The sequence below is a fragment of the Prosopis cineraria genome, unplaced genomic scaffold (assembly GCF_029017545.1).
Source record: "Prosopis cineraria cultivar Desert tree isolate PC_DT_omini unplaced genomic scaffold, ASM2901754v1 PC6, whole genome shotgun sequence".
In the NCBI taxonomy this organism is placed as follows: Eukaryota; Viridiplantae; Streptophyta; class Magnoliopsida; order Fabales; family Fabaceae; genus Prosopis; species Prosopis cineraria.
In genome coordinates this window covers 27,715,995-27,732,553 of record NW_026555337.1, presented here as the reverse complement: position 1 = coordinate 27,732,553, position 16,559 = coordinate 27,715,995, and positions in this window count along the sequence as shown.

Genomic DNA, 16,559 nt, shown 5'->3' with positions numbered 1-16,559 from the left:
CAATCTCCTCAGGCTTGAAGTTTAGATTTCCTCTTATTAGGAAATCTCTCTTTCCTTAAATGTAACCAAACCCAATCTCTAAGCTCAAAGATCACACGTCTCCTGCCTTTATTAGCTTGCTTGGCATATTGCTCATTCTTTCGCTTTATGTTTGCTTTAACCTTAGCATGTAAGTCCTGCACAAACTCAACTTTTTTCTTGTTATTAGTGTTACCATGCTCAGAAAAAGGCAAAGATAAAATATCAATAGGAGAAAATGGATTGAAACCATAAACAATTTCAAATGGAGAATAAGAAGTAGAAGAATAAACAGCCCTGTTGTAAAAAAATTCAATATGAGTTAAATAATTCACCCAATTCTTCAAATTCTTTTGAATTATCGCTCTTAGCAGTATAGTCATAGTTCTGTTGATTATCTCAGTTTGACTATCAATTTATAGATAGGCAGTATTGGAAAAAAGTAACTTAGCTCCTAATTTATGCCATAGGGTACACCAGAAGTGACCAAGAAACTTTATATCCTTGTCACTCACAATAGTCTTAGGTAAATCATGCAAACAAACAATCTCTTTAAAGAATAAGTCAGTAATGTTAATAGCATCATTAGTCTTAGTACAAGCAATAAAGTGTGCCATCTTAGAGAACTGTCAATAACAATAAATATGGAATCTTTGCTTGTAGAAGATTTAGGCAATCCAATTACAAAATCTATAGAGATATGTTCCCAAGGGTGAGAAGGGACGGGTAAAGGAGACTAAAGTCCATGAGGTTAGACCTTAGATTTTGCCTGTCTACATTTAATGCATTTATCACAAATAGATATAACATCTTTCCGCATGTGAGGCTAAAAGAAATGATTATACAAAATAGTTAAAGTTTCTCTACACCAAAGTGTCCTATCAAACCACCACCATAAGCTTCCTTATTAGGCAACTCACGCATAGAAGAAATAGGAATGCATAATTTGTTTTCCTTAAAAAGGAATCCATCAAATCTAAAAAAATCACTAGATCCATGATTTTCACAAGATTTTTAAATATTTTCAAAATCAAAATCAATTTTATAAAGATCTTTTAGAATCTGAAGGCTAAATAATTGAGCATGTAAATAGGAAAGTAATGTATACCTTCAAGATAAGGCATCAGCAACGACATTTTCTTTGCCTTGCTTATGCTTAATCACATAAGGAAAGGTCTTAATAAATTCCATCCAGCGAGCATGTCTCTTGTTCAACTTACCTTAAGACTTGAGAAACTTTAAACTTTCATGATCATAATGAATGATGAATTCCTTAGGCCACAAATAGTGTTCCACATTTCTAAGGCCCTCTTTAGAGCATAGAGCTTTTTGTCATAAGTGGAATAATTCAAAGCTGCACCATGTAGCTTTTTATTGAAGTAAGCTATGGGCTTAGAATCCTGCATTAAAACAGCATCTATACCAATACCAGAAGCATCACATTGAATTTTAAATGCTTTAAAGAAATTAGGCAAAACAAGTAAAGGGCATCAGTTGATTTATCCTTTAAGGTTTGGAAAGCCCTTTCCTGTGTCTCACCCCGTATGAAGGTTACTGTAACATCCTAAAAATTTTAAGAATCAAATTTATTTTAAAAATAAAATAAAATATCTATAATTAAATTAAAATTTAGAATAATTTAATAGAGGCTCAGAGTTTGAATTTTACTAAGCAAAAGTTTAGTTTTATTTGATTTTTAACTATGGGAAAAATTACCAAAGTTGACCCGGGCTTTTGTGCAATAATAAAAAATGTTAGGTCCTTTCTTGTAATTTTCCCCAAACTTTTTGACCAGCAATTTAAAGAGCAAAACAGACCAGAAACGCAGAGAAAATGAGCAAGGAAAGAAACACACAAACAGGAGAGAGAGAGAGAGAGAGGAAGAAGAGAAGAGAAAGGGAGGGAGTTAGGCTTGGATCTAGGAGTCTTTGCGACCGTTGCGAGCTCGGCTACATGATAGGTAAACTCCCTACTTCAATCCTCTTCTCTTTCTCTTGATTTTCTTCAATTTTTAGAAGGGAAATTTTTAGATTTTGATCCCAAAGGCTTTATTCTTGTAAGCTTTTGTTTCTTTGGATCCTAGGGAGTATGTTTTGAGTTTCTATATAGTAATCTAATGTTTTGAGTGGATAATTGGATGAAAAGAGGTGTTTTGGGCACAAAATAAACCTTGAGAAATTGGGTTTTTGCTCTTCAATGGTTTAAGCTTATTGATTTAGTTATAATTTTCTATTTGAGCCCAATAAGATTTAAATTAAGGTTTGGTTTTCATTATAAGGGCTAATGGTGAAAGTTGGTGACACTAAGTGAAAGTTTTTAATTGATAAGAAATTATATAAAATTAGAAATTAGCCTAATGATGGCTAATAAATGGTTTTGGTGGTTAAGTGATACTATGTGAATGTTTGGTTTAATACATGGACCATTAGGGTGGATTATGACTCATTGACCCAAGTTGTGTGGTATGAGTTATAGTCTTCATTAATGCTATTTGTCATGATAAGTGATGTGGATCACTTATATGTTGTAGAAAATTGTTGGTGGAACTTATTGAAAAGTAAGGAACAAGCCAAGCCCTATTTTGTACAAGGGGAACCCTTTTGGTACCAAAGGGTTGAGGTAACAGGGGAATTTATATTTTTTATTACTTTGTTTTAGCTATTTTTGAATAAATATTACTAGTTATCATGCATTACATGTTTTAAAAGATTAAATGTGCTTTATAAGGGGTTATGGGGTACTACTTTGATTATAGTGCAAATATGTTTTCTAATTGTTTAATAACAATGTTTTTATGGAAATGAGATTTATAAATATTATACTACTTTAGAGTGTTGAATGGTCAATACTCAAGAAAGGTAGACAAGAGTAAAAGGCATGATCTCGGTGGGAGTTCACCAATGATAAGGTGTGGATTTTTGATATTCTATGGCATACTGTCAGTACTCAGTGTTGTCTTACGTATTGTGGGCTCAGTGCACTAAAGTGGTTAGTGTATTGAGTGTTCGACACCTCTCAGTGGGGGAGGGAATCCGACATATGAAGTATGAGGTTGAGTGCCTAGGCCAAGGTAGCCCTCACATGGAGAGTAAGTCGGGCTGGCTCTGGGAGGGAGTTAGCTTTAACTGCTCAGGATTCACGTCGAAGGGGCATAGGCGGTTCGGTGGATTAGATCATGCCTTAGATTATGTTTTGTGCCTGTGGAGGTACAAGTAGGTATAAGGTTTACCTGTGAGTTAAAGAGTGCCATGGGGCATTCTGTTGGTCATAAAAGGCCATATCGGCCTAGGTCATGCATTCATACATTTTAAATGGCTAAATTATATACTATGTTGAATTTATTATTCATTTATTTGATTATGGCTTACTTTGTAATAATCAATGTAGATTTCTCTGTTATTGAGACTGTGGTTGTCTCACCCCTTTCTTTTCAATATTTCCAGGTCCAGGTGAAGGATCCAGTGGTGGACGGGGAAAAGAGCAAAGCTAGGGGTTTGCTTGTGATTTGTAAAGAACTACAACCCCTTTCTTTTGAGCAAATATATTGTAATGTATTTAGGATTAGGGTGCCAGTAGGATATGATTATGTATGTGTGTGTGAATATGTGTGGATTGTGTGCTTGTGTATGAATTTTTGTCTGTTTGTAGACTTGTGGCTAGGAAACTTGGTTATGGTGTGTGGTTTTGATGGATTTACTTAGTAGACCAAGTTTCTATTACAAGCAGATCTTTATTTTTGATATATATGTGATTTTATAAGCAAATACAAAGTGGTTGCATTGCAAATGGTGTGCTATGGGCAAACATACACCTTGGATAGAGAGAGTGGGTGCGTGGGCCCCACAAGGAGCTCTGAGCCAAGTAAAAATGTTTAGCATATGTATTTATATAAATATATGGTATTTGGATTGATTTGTGACCACTCTTGTATGATTTGTGCATTTTGGGGGTCTAGGGTCCATTTTGGGAAATGGCACCCGGGTGGTCAAATTTTGATGTATAGAGGTTTTCCATCATTTGAATGTTCTATCAGGTGTTTTTAATCTTATTTGATGTGTCCAAAGTGTTTCCACAGGTTTGTGACCTTTAGGATGAGATTTGGACAATTTTGAAAATGGTTTTTACCAAAAAGCTGTACTTTTGCATCCGGGTGTCCAAATCTTAATCCGACCGTTGGATTTCTCTAAAATTTGGGTCACAGGTAGAACCTTTTATAAGCTTCGTGTGGGCTTTAGAATCATGTCGATCGGATATTGGACGGAGAAACGACGCACTTCTGAATTTGGTCTGGAGGTGCTGTCATGACAGCATTAAATTGCTGTCATGACAGCTACAGTGTTGATGTTATAACCTGCACAAAATTCAATCCGTCTGTTGGATCTTTTTAAAATTTAGTATGCTAATAGTATTCTTTAAAAGCGACATGTGGGCTTTGGAATCACTCCGATCGGAGGTCAGATGATGAAATGATGCACTCCGGAACAGCAAAAGTAATCAAATTTATAACATGTCCAATTTTTAATCCGACCGTTGGATCTTTTTGAAATTTGGTATACTTATAATACCCTTTGAATGTGACGTGTGAGCTTTAAAATCACTTCGATCAAAGGTCGGATGGTGGAACGGTGCCTCCCAGAAGTTGACCCGGGAGGGCTGTCATGACAGCAATTTAAATGCTGTCATGACAGTATCTTTTTATTTCTCTTTCGTCTAGCTTGCTTCCGTGCACTATAGTTAGAACCTGTAATTTTTTTTAGGTTTTAAATGTTTACTTTGCAATCGTGTATTTGCTTAGTGATTTAAATGGTTTGTTTCCTAAGTTAGTTTTAGGATTAACTCCTTAACCACACTTAGTTTATTTGACTTGTGTGATTTTTGGATAACACTCAGGGCAAGTGTTATAGTTACATTCTTCTTAATAAGTTCATTAAGAGGGGCAGCAATGCTAGAGAAATTCCTAAGAAATCTCCTATAGAAGCTTGCTAAGCTGTGGAAGCTTCTCACTTCACTTACATTCTTAAGGGTTGGCCATTCATGAATAGCCTTAACTTTCTCCTCATCCACACAAATTTTTTGTGATCTAACAATAAATCCTAAAAAGATAATCGAGTCCATGCAAAAGAAACACTTTTGGAAATTAGCATATAGCTTATATTCCCTCAATGTGTCAAACACAGTTTTAAGATGATTCACATGATTAGTCAAAGATTTACTATAAATTAGAATATCATCAAAGTAAAGCATAACAAACTTGCTTATAAACTTTCTAAAAACATGATTCATTAATGCCAATAAAAGTACTAGGAGCATTAGTCAAACCAAAAGGCATAATTAACCATTCATATAATCCAAATTTAGTTTTAAAGGTAGTTTCCCATTCATCACCCTCTTTCATGTGAATTTGATGATAACCATTTCTAAGATCAATTTTAGAAAAGATAAAAGCACCATGCAACTTATTAAGCATATCATTAAGTCTAGGGATAGGGTAACGATACTTTACAGTGATTTTATTGATTGCTCTATAATCAACACATATCCTGCAAGATCTGTCTTTTTTTGGCACTAAGATAACAGGGACAGTATAAGGGCTAAGGCTCTCATGCACAAAGTCTTTCATCATCACTTCCTCTACTTGGCACTGGATCTCTTTAGTCTCTTCAGGGTTAGCCCTATAAGCAGGCTTGTTTGGAATAGCAACTCTTGACAAGAAATCTATCTTATGCTCAATTCCTCTTAAGGGAGGAAGTCCATTAAGAATCTCATTAAAGAATAGATCTCCATATTCCTATAACAAAGAGACAACACTAGAAGGCAAAGTAGGGTTAAGAGTATTAGTAGAAAAATAAATATTCTTAAGAACTACAATAAGAGCTTGCTCACTCATCAAAGCCTCTTGAATCTCACTTTGCCCACACAATAATATTTTTTTTTCACTATTTTCTTTCACTCCCACCATTCTATCTTTCTCTTTTCTTACCTTCTCACCACTCTTTTTCCTCACTTTTGATTGATTTTCAAGTAAAGTGATACTCTCTTTTTTTCTCTCTCACTCATGCCACAATTAAGGAGATATTTCCTTTGCTTGTAATCTTGAGCAATCTTCAATTGATCTTTATAGGCTTGGATAGGCCTAAGAGGATTTAATACAACAAGTCTTGCCTTTAAAAGGCACCTTGTAACAATTTCTGAAACCATCATGAGTAGCCTTACTATCAAACTGCCAAGGCCTACCTAATAACAAGTGTCCAGCAAGCATAGGGGCTACATCACATAATACATCACAAGTATAAACCTTAACAGAGAAAGCAATCAACCCTTGCTTAGAAACCCTAATTTTAGCACAATCATTCAACCATTGCAATTTGTAGGGTTTAGGGTGTGGAATTAAAGGTAGAGATAATTTATCTGCAAGTAAAGTGCTAGCTACATCAGTACAACTACCACAATCAATTACTATGCTACACACATTCTCTTTAATGAAGCATCTAATGTGAAAAATATGCTCAAGTTGCTCATGTTCATCATCCTCATTTGGTTGAAAATTGAGAGCTCTTCTTGTCACCAAGATAGAGTCAACTACGCCATTACATTCAAGCTCATTATTTGATTTATAGGAGGTAGAATTTTCATCAACATTATTAGCATCATCTTTATCACTTTCATACACACTATTATAACTACCATCATCTCTCAAGATCATAACTCTTTTATTGCTACAATCTCTAGCCATGTGGCCCACACTATAGGGTTTGAAATACTTAATAGGGGAAGTGTTAGATGAATAAGAAGAAAGTTTAGGGTTAGAAGTTTTACCCTCATACTTGATCTTCATTTCTTCCTTGGCCTTGAATGTATCTTTAACCTTGGAATCCTTCCGTTTGGAAGTTGCCTTGGAGTCTTTCCAAGAAGACTTGAAACGTTTGTTCTTATTTCTCTACTCTAACTTTATAGCTTTATGTATGAGCTCTTCGTTGTCCATAAAAGTATACAAGTCAAGCTTATCTCTCAACTCTAGCCTCAAGCAATCCATAATTCTTGACATTGCTTCACGTTCATTTTCTTAAATGTTTGCATGAAACTTGGTGATATTCAACTCGTGCACATACTCCTTTACAGTCATAGTTCCTTGAGAAAACATTCTCAATTTTCTATTAAGCTTCATGTAGTAGTAGCTGGGGACATAAGCCTTTCTGAATTATCTTTTAAGCTTCTCCTACATTTTAATGGGCTTTTTCCCAAGTTAGCTTTTTTTGTACTATAAATCTTGCCACTAACAAACAGAATAGTTAGTGAAATTTAAAGAAGTAGTTTTTACCTTCCTTGACTCAGACAAATCAAGAGTCATAAAGATTTGGTCCATCTTCATTTCCCAATCAAGGTAATTTTCTAGATTGTTGCTACCCTTGAATAAAGAATACTTTACTTTCTGGTTTGGTAAGTCAACATTACGCTTTGAGGATTTCTTTTCCGTAGGAGAAAGGCCTTCTTCATACTCCTCATCTTCGCTAGGGGTCTCACACTTCTTTCCTTTAAAAAAGGAAGTCTTTGGTTCATCTTTATCCTCCTTATGGAACTTATGATCAAGTTCCAAGCGAAACTACTGTAACTGTGTTTTAATAAGTTCTAAAACAGAGTTCATATCAACACTAAGGGATTCATCCTTGTTACTCATGTTCACAGAAGCACTAGAAACCATATAAGATAAAAATGGATCCTCACATACACAAACTCACGTAACACTCTCGAGAGAAATAAAGTCACTCATGTTTCATAAAAAAATAACGTCTTTTTTTAATGATGAAAAAAACACTTGCCTTTTACCACTTACTAAGCTTGTGGATAGAATCCAATGGTGAAGCCAAACACAAATCAAGAAACTAAGAAACAACCAAGTGAATATCTTCTAAATTAAGGAAACTAGAAAACAAGCACAAGATGAAAAGAGGATTTTTTTTTGTAATTTTTTTTGAAATTTTGAAACAAATAGGAAAGCAAAATTTTCAAATAAAATCAAGCTTGCAAAAAGGAAAACCACATGTGACAAACAAAAATAGGAAAGAAAGAAATGAAAGTCAAAGAATCAAATACTCAAAGACAAAAATAGGAAGCCAAATAGAATCAGAGAGTAGCACAAATAGCAAAATAGGAGAGTAGAGGATTTGAAAAGTGCTACCAATCTGATAGGGGACGCAGAAGTGATATCGTGCTAGTTTAGAGATAGAACCCTGAAACATAATAAAATCACAAGAACAAAAAAAAGGGACAACATTTATGATGAAAAAAAGAAAAAAAGAAAAAAAACAATGGGATAATGATCAAGGATAAGATCCTCTAGAGCACCTACCTCTAGGAACCTCAACCTTCAAAGACACAACAAGAGTTAATCACACTCTTGATCACGTCTGTTTCTCACTTGGGATGCCACCACAAAGCACTAAGGCTCACAAAAATTATAAACTCTAAAATGAATAATTTCATTCAACTTCTCTTCCATTTACAAGAGGGAACATGCCTAATATATATGGGCTCATAGATAAGACTATTTTCTAAAATTAAAAACCTATTTTTCTAATACTAAAAGAAGAAAGAAAATAATATAAAATAAATATTCAGCCACATAATTTAGGAGATGTAATTCTAAAATTATGGGATTATAAAACTTAAAAATTAAAATAATGTAATTAATTTTAATCTTTGACTAGACTCAAAATAGGAAATTATGACTAGTCTTGCTCCTTAAAAAAGGGAGTTAAGTTAAAGGACTATTAAAATAGGAAATAATTTAGGAGACAATTAAGAGATTATAAAGGATTTAAAATTATGCGATCCTTAACTTCTTCACTGGGGTTTCATGCCTCTTTGCTTGCAAGAGGCTTAACTTATAGTCTTTCTTGCATTGGCCTAGGGTTTGCATTTCTTGAGCTTAACTCTTCATGGATTTGATCTTAAGTACATTATACATGCTTAGAGGCTCTCCTTTAGGCTTGAGAGGATTGCCCCAATGCTTTCCAAGCTCTTAGACTTCTTTCACAAGATTAAACAAGGCTTGCTTTATGGCTTTGGTTTGAGCTCTTATCATTGAACTTCCAATATGTTGTAAAGGGTCTTTAAGCACATTGTATTGAAAGTGTTGGGCTCCTTGCTCATTACCTTGGGCTCCTTTCATACCACCATTCTCATAATTACATCCTCAAGCTTTGTTGTCATTAACGCTATGTCATCTATGCCATCGGGTCCATCAATTTGACTTAACTATAATCCTTTATGCTTGAAGTTGTCTTGTTAAAAAATGTTTCTAAGTTTTAATAACACTGGTCCTGGATGCCTTAAAACCAGTTTTACCCCTGTTATCTTCACTATTCTATTAATTCTTGGTACATATAACACCGGTCCTTGTTAACCTCTAGAATTTTATATTATTTCATTATACTTTCCTTAGATTCTAATCTATTTTGGCTCAATTATATATGTTTTTATTGCCGAAATTAGAAAAATGCACATTTTGTTTTAGGTTTGTATTCTTAGCTTTGATTTGATATTTTTGGCTTAATTTCATGTTATTTTGGTTATAGTTTCGATTAGAAGCATTTCTAGAGGTTTGTGAATGTTTTTGGAAGGCTTTTGGATGAAGGAATCAAGCACAAAATGCATGATTTTTGTTAGTTGCAAAAACAGTGCAAAACTGCTAAAGTCATCCTAAAAGTTGTGACTTTTGGTCGCAACTTTCACCATTGTCCAAAAAATGCTACTTTTCATTATTCAAAAAGTAGTTGGTTAGGACATATATATGCTGAGAGCTTGACCCAAAATAGATTCTTTAGACTTTAAGACACATTTGGAGCTTGAGTGTGCTAGGGTTTGGGCATTGGAAATGCTTGAAGCAAGGGAATGGAGTTTTGAAGACACTTGGAGCTCGTTTTCTTTGGTTTTTCTATTCTTCTTTCCTTTCCTATCTTGTATTCTGAAATGGGTCCATTTATGTTGTATATTTATAGCTTGTAGATGATTATGAGTAGCTAAACTTTTTGTTCTAGGATTATTTGGAACCTTTGTATGGATTAACATTATGTTGCCCCTCTCTTTTTATGATTAATAATATATATGTATTTATTTTACTCTTTTTTTAATGCTTCTAAGTGATTGGCCACCATTTAGATATTAGGTTCACTTAATTGATCCTTGAGAGGGCTAGATTGAGTATAGAACTTAGGCAAAATTGTGTAAGAACTTGATATTTGTATGTTGAATGGATATTTTTGCTAGTATGACAGAGATATACTTGCTAGCCTTGCATAACCACATTGGGGTTGGTATTTAAAATTGAGTTTTATTCATTGTAACAAGATATTGGGCAATTAATTTAACTAAATACTTGTTCATGACTTGAGAAAGCTTGTCCAAGTATTTTTAGAACCCTATATTAGCACTTATTTTCATTAAAAGCATTTATAAGAGGAGGTAGTTTTGGTATTTTGAAATGCAAGGGGGAAAAATAATCCTAGGCCCTAATTTATGTTTGAAGTTTGTGAATCAATCACTTTGCTTTATTTTCTAGTGTTAGTTTCATTTGCAAAATCATTTTCACCTAACTATATGTAGCTTAACTTGATCGAATTTGCTTAGTCTTTTGCTTGATCATTGTTTTTGAACAAATCCTTAAGGGAACGATACTTTACTTTTATTATATTGCTATAACCCGTGCACTTGCAGTGAGCAATAAGTTTTTGGTGCCGTTGTCGGGGATTTAGCATTGAAAATATTTTAATCAACCTTAGACTAGTAATAGTAGATTTCACTTGAGCTTTATAGATATTAGTTCTATATTTTTATTTTGTCTTTATTTAGTGTTTTTGTTTTAATTTGATACTTCTTTGGTTGTTTTCTTCTTCAGGTACCCATTTGCATATGCAAGCTATAGGCCTAGAAGGATTAGAAGTTACACTTGAAGGATTAATAATCTTTGAAGAAACCAAGTCTCCTAATTCTGAAAGAACTCTTGAAACTCAACCTAAAAACATGGCAGAAGACTAATATAACACTACCTCAGTTAATGACTTTGCTAATCGGAATTTGAGGGGTACTCAATCTTATATTCAGATGTTGGAGTTCCAAGCACATACTTTAGAGATCAAGCTCGCCATGATCACAATGCTTCAAATGAATGGGGTGTTTCATGGTCTATTCAATGAAAATGCTAACAAGCACTTGATATCTTTTGTGGAAGTATGTGACTCTTTCAGACAAAATGGGGTGCCTAAGGATGTCTTGTTCTTATGATTGTTTCCTATTTCTCTACAAAACAAGGCTAAAGAATGGTTCAACAATCTCCTTGAAGGTTCTATTGGTTCATGGGAGGATCTTGAGAACAAGTTTAGAGCTCGATTCTTCTCTGATGATAAAATTATGGAAGCAAGAGATGAATTTCTTAGCTTTAAGCAATATCCAGATGAGCATCTCTATACAGCTTGGAAGAGATACAAGATGTTGATGAAGAAATGCCCTAATCATGGGGTGGATAAATGGGTAGTGATTCTGATTTTCTATAATTGCCTGAATCTATCTTTTAAGACCATGGTTGATTCAATCACAAATGGGCGATATCAGAATATGCTTGTCAATGAAGTTTTCACCTCTTGGATCAATTGTCTGCAAACAACACTCAAAACACATATAGAAGGAATACATCAGGTGACTAGTGCTAGAGATAATTCTTCTTCCTAAATTATGGCCATCTTGAATGCAATGAACAAGCATTTTGATGTGTTGGAATCTCAAATACAAAGGGAAAATCCTCATAATGTGTATGTTGTCCAAGCCATTCCAACTGTGTGCAATCAATGTAATGATATTCACATGCTTGATCAATGTCCTCTTTATATGACCATTGAGTCTATCAACTATATGGGTAAGTTTCAAACCCCTCACAATAACCCTTGCTCTCAAACATACATCTCAGGATGGAGGAATCATCCTAATTTTTCATAGAGTTAAGGGAATTCTTCAAATCAACCTTCATCATCTAATATTATGCTAATTCACCCTTTGGGTTTTCAAGCTCCACCAAAGTTAATGTCGGTTAAGGAAGAGGAGTCTAGAATGAAAAAGATGTTATTATAGATCTTGAGTAATCAAGAGTCTGTAAGAGTTGAAACTAAGGCAATTCTTTCTCTTCATGATACCACAATTAAGAATCTCGAAGTACAAACGGGGCAATTGGCTTCATAAATGAATGCTATGTTAAGAAGAAATCTTCTTAGTGACACCATTCCAAATGCTAAAAGAGATGGTAAAGAGGAGTGTAAAGCAATCACTTTGAGAAGTGGGATGCAATTAACCAAAGTTCTTATGCCAAGTGTAAGTGAGTGAGTAGTGGTATTACTAATGTGGGTATTGATGATAAAGTGATTAATGAAGAAATTATGGTTGAAGAGTACGATAAATAAACGAAGAATCAAGAAGAGAAAAAGAGTGAAGATAAAGCCAAAAAGGTTGGTAATGAGAAAAAGCAATAAGAGGCCAAGCTAAAATATGTGCCTCCACCACCTTTTCTTCAAAGGCTTAGGAAGTAACAAGAAGATGGCCAATTCAAAAAGTTTTTTGATATGTTCAAGCAATTTCATATCAACATTCCTTTTGTGGAAGCCTTAGAGCGAATGCCAAAATATGCCAAATTCATGAAAGATGTGCTCTTTAAAAAGAGAAGGCTCTAACTAAGAGTTGTATGGATATCATTAAGTAACTACCTTAAAAGATGAAGGATCTTGGTAGCTTCTTAATTCCATGTCACATTAGAAATAAATTTTTGGGTAAGGTATTATGTGATCTTAGTGCTAGTATCAATCTTATGCCTCTTTCTATTTTTAATAAATTGGAGTTGGGTGAAGCTAGACCAATAATCGTGACTTTGCAATTAGCAGATAGAAGCTTGGCTTATCCATGTGGTGTTATTGAAGATGTTCTTGTAAAGATGGATAAATTCATTTTTTCAGTTGACTTCATTATCCTTGATTGTGAGGTGGATCGTGATATTCCTATTATCTTAGGAAGACTATTCTTAGCAATCGCTAGAACCTTAATTGATATTGAAAATGGTGAGCTTATTATGCGGGTGGATGATGAGTAAGTCATTTTTAATATGCATAAGTTGATGAAGTCTCCTAATGATCTTAGCATTACTTCTTTGTTGATATGCTTGATCAAGTTGCACAAGAAGAATTTAATGAGCTAATTCCTAATGATTTCTTATAAGCCTTGTTGATAAGAGCTAATTAAAGACTCAAGATGGAGAAGGGTGTAGGGCTATCATGAATGCATCACCGATTTATTCTAGAAACCGTGTCCAATTTGAATTAGTAGATTTATCTTCTCTTGATAGACCATCTTTGAAATCCTCTATTGAAGATCCGCTATCTCTTGAGTTGAAGACATTACCTTTTCATCTTTGGTATGTCTATTTAGGAGCTAACAATACCTTGCTAGTGATTATTGCTACGGACTTGAATGCACAACAAGAAGATCAACTTGTGAAAGTCTTGAAAGCTCACAAAAGAGCTATTGGGTGGACTATTGCCTACATAAAGGGTATTAGTCCTTTAATGTGCATGCATAAGATTTTCCTTGAAGATAATCGTAAAGCTTCTGTGGAACATTAAAGAAGATTGAATCTAATTATGAAGGAAGTAGTGAAGAAGGAGATCTTAAAATGGCTTGATGCAAGCATTGTCTATCCTATCTCTGATAATTCTTGGGTAAGCCCAGTTCAATGCATTCCAAAAAAAAAGAGGCATGACTGTAGTGTTTAACACCCATAATGAGCTAATTCCTACTTGTACTATTACTGGGTGGAGAGTATGCATGGATTACTGAAAGCTAAATGCGGCCACTAGGAAAGATCACTTTTCTCTTCCTTTTATTGACCAAATGCTTGACAAATTAGCTAGAAGGGAATTATTTTGCTTCCTTGATGGTATTCAGGCTATAACCAAATTGCCATAGCTCTAGAGGATCAAGAAAAAATGACATTCACTTATCCTTATAGAACTTTTTCTTTCAAGCAACTGCCTTTTGGGTTATGCAATGCACTGGCCACTTTTTAGAGGTGTATGATAGCAATTTTCTCTAATATGATTAGGCACACTATGGAAGTCTTTATGGATGACCTCACAGTTTTCAGGGATTCTTATAATAAGTGCTTAATCAACTTGGTCAATGTGTTGAAAAGATGTGAAGAGACCAACTTGATCTTGAATTGGGAAAAATGCCACTTCATGGTTAAGGAGGGTATAGTTCTTGGCCATAAAGTCTCCAAAAATGGCTTGGAAGTGGATAGAGCCATAATTTTTGTGATTGAGCAACTTCCTCCACCTACTAATGTTAAAGGTATGAGGAACTTCCTTGGCCATGTGGGATTCTATTGCTACTTCATCAAAGACTTCTCTAAAATAGTCAAGCCTTTTTGCACTCTTCTTGAAAAAGATGTTGAATTTAAATTTGATGATTCATGCTTAAAGGCATTTGAAAAGTTGAAGAAAAGACTGTGTCTGCACCTATCATGATGGCTCTTGATTAGAGTTTTCCTTTTATTATGATGTATGATGCTAATGACTTTGTTGTGGGTGTGATGCTCGATCAAAAGAAAGAAAAAGTGCTTTACCCAATTTATATGCTAGTAGAACACTTGATGATGCTCAAGAAAACTACACCACGATTGAGAAAGAGCTACTTGTAGTAGTATTTTCTTTTACCAAGTTTAGATCATATCTTATGGGTACCAAGGTGACAGTTTACATTGACCATTCAGCTTTGAAGTACCTATTCAATAAGAAGGAATTTAAGGAAAGGTGAATTTGATAGGTACTACATCTACAAGAATTTGACTTGGAGATTGTTGAAAGGAAGGGTACTGAGAATCAAGTAGCAAACCATCTTTCTAGGTTGAGTACTGATGCTCAACTTAAATCTAATATTGTTATTGATGAAGCTTTTCCTAATAAGCAACTTTTTAGGTTGACAACATTCAAACATCGTGGTATGCAGACATTGTCAACTATCTTGTTTGCGACATCTTGCCCTTTGATTTGAAGTTTCATCAAAAGAAGAAGTTTTCCATGATGTTAAGTTGTATTTTTAGGAAGAACCTTTTCTATTTTGCCAATGTGTCAACCAAATGATTAGAAAGTGTGTTCCTAAGTATGAGCAACTCTTTAAGGTTGACAACATTCAAACATTGTGGTATTTAGACATTGTCAACTATCTTGTTTACGACATCTTGCCCTTTGATTTGAAGTTTCATTAAAAGAAGAAGTTTCTCCATAATGCTAAGTTGTATTTTTAGGAATAACCTTTTCTATTTTGCCAATGTGTTGACCAAATGATTAGAAAGTGTGTTCCTGAGTATGAGCAATAAGAAATTCTAAGATGTTGTCATTCTTCTAACTCTAAAGCCACTTTAAGGGTGACAAGACAGCATCTAAAATCTTACAAAGTGGTTTATATTGGCCCTCTTTATTCAAGGATGTATATGACTTTATTTTAAAGTGTGATAGGTGCCAAAGCATGGGTAACATCTCTAAAAGGAATGAAATGCCACTCAATAACATGCTTAAAGTAAAATTGTTTGACGTATAGGGCATATACTTCATGGGACCATTTCCCATATCTTTCAACAATCAATATATCCTTGTTGCTATAGACTATGTCTCAAAATGGGTTGAAGTAGCATTATTTCCCACTAATGATGCTAAAGTGGTGCTCAAGTTCTTGAAGAAGCATATTTTCACCTACTTTGGAGCACTAAGAGCCATTATGAGTGATGGTAGTAATCATTTTTGCAATAACAAATTTCAATCTCTCTTAAAGAAATATGGTGTCAAGCACAAGGTTGCACTTGCCTACCATCCTTAAACTAACGAGCAAGCTGAGATTTCCAATCGAGAAATCAAGAAGATACTTAAGAAGACGGTAGGAGTGACAAGAAAGGATTAGTCTACCAAACTCGTTGATACATTGCGGGCTTATCGAATGGCTTATAAAACTCCTATCAGTGTGTTTTCATACTAATTAGTTTTTGGGAAAGCATGTCATCTACCCATAGAGCTAGAACATGGTGCTTATTAGGCTATCTAAAAGCTCAACTTTGATTTTAAGGCCATGGGTGAAAAGAGACTTCTCCAACTGAATGAACTTGATGAATTTCGATTCAATGTCTATGAGAATGCTAGGCAATACAAGGAGAAGACAAAGAGATGGCATGAAAAGAAAATTCTATGCAAAGCATTTGAGCTAGGCTAATAAGTACTCTTGTACAACTGTAGATTGAGATTATTTTCTGGCAAACTAAAGTCTAGATGGTCAGGACTGTTTAATGTGGTCCAAATATTTCCTCATGGTGCTATTGAGCTAGAGAGCATTGAAGGAAAAATATTTAAAGTCAATAGGTGACAACTAAAGCATTATTGGAGTAGTGAGGTAGTCCTTGAAGCAATCACCTTGCCCTTATCTGATGCCTCTTGAAAAAGAGAAGATTTAGGCTGAATGAC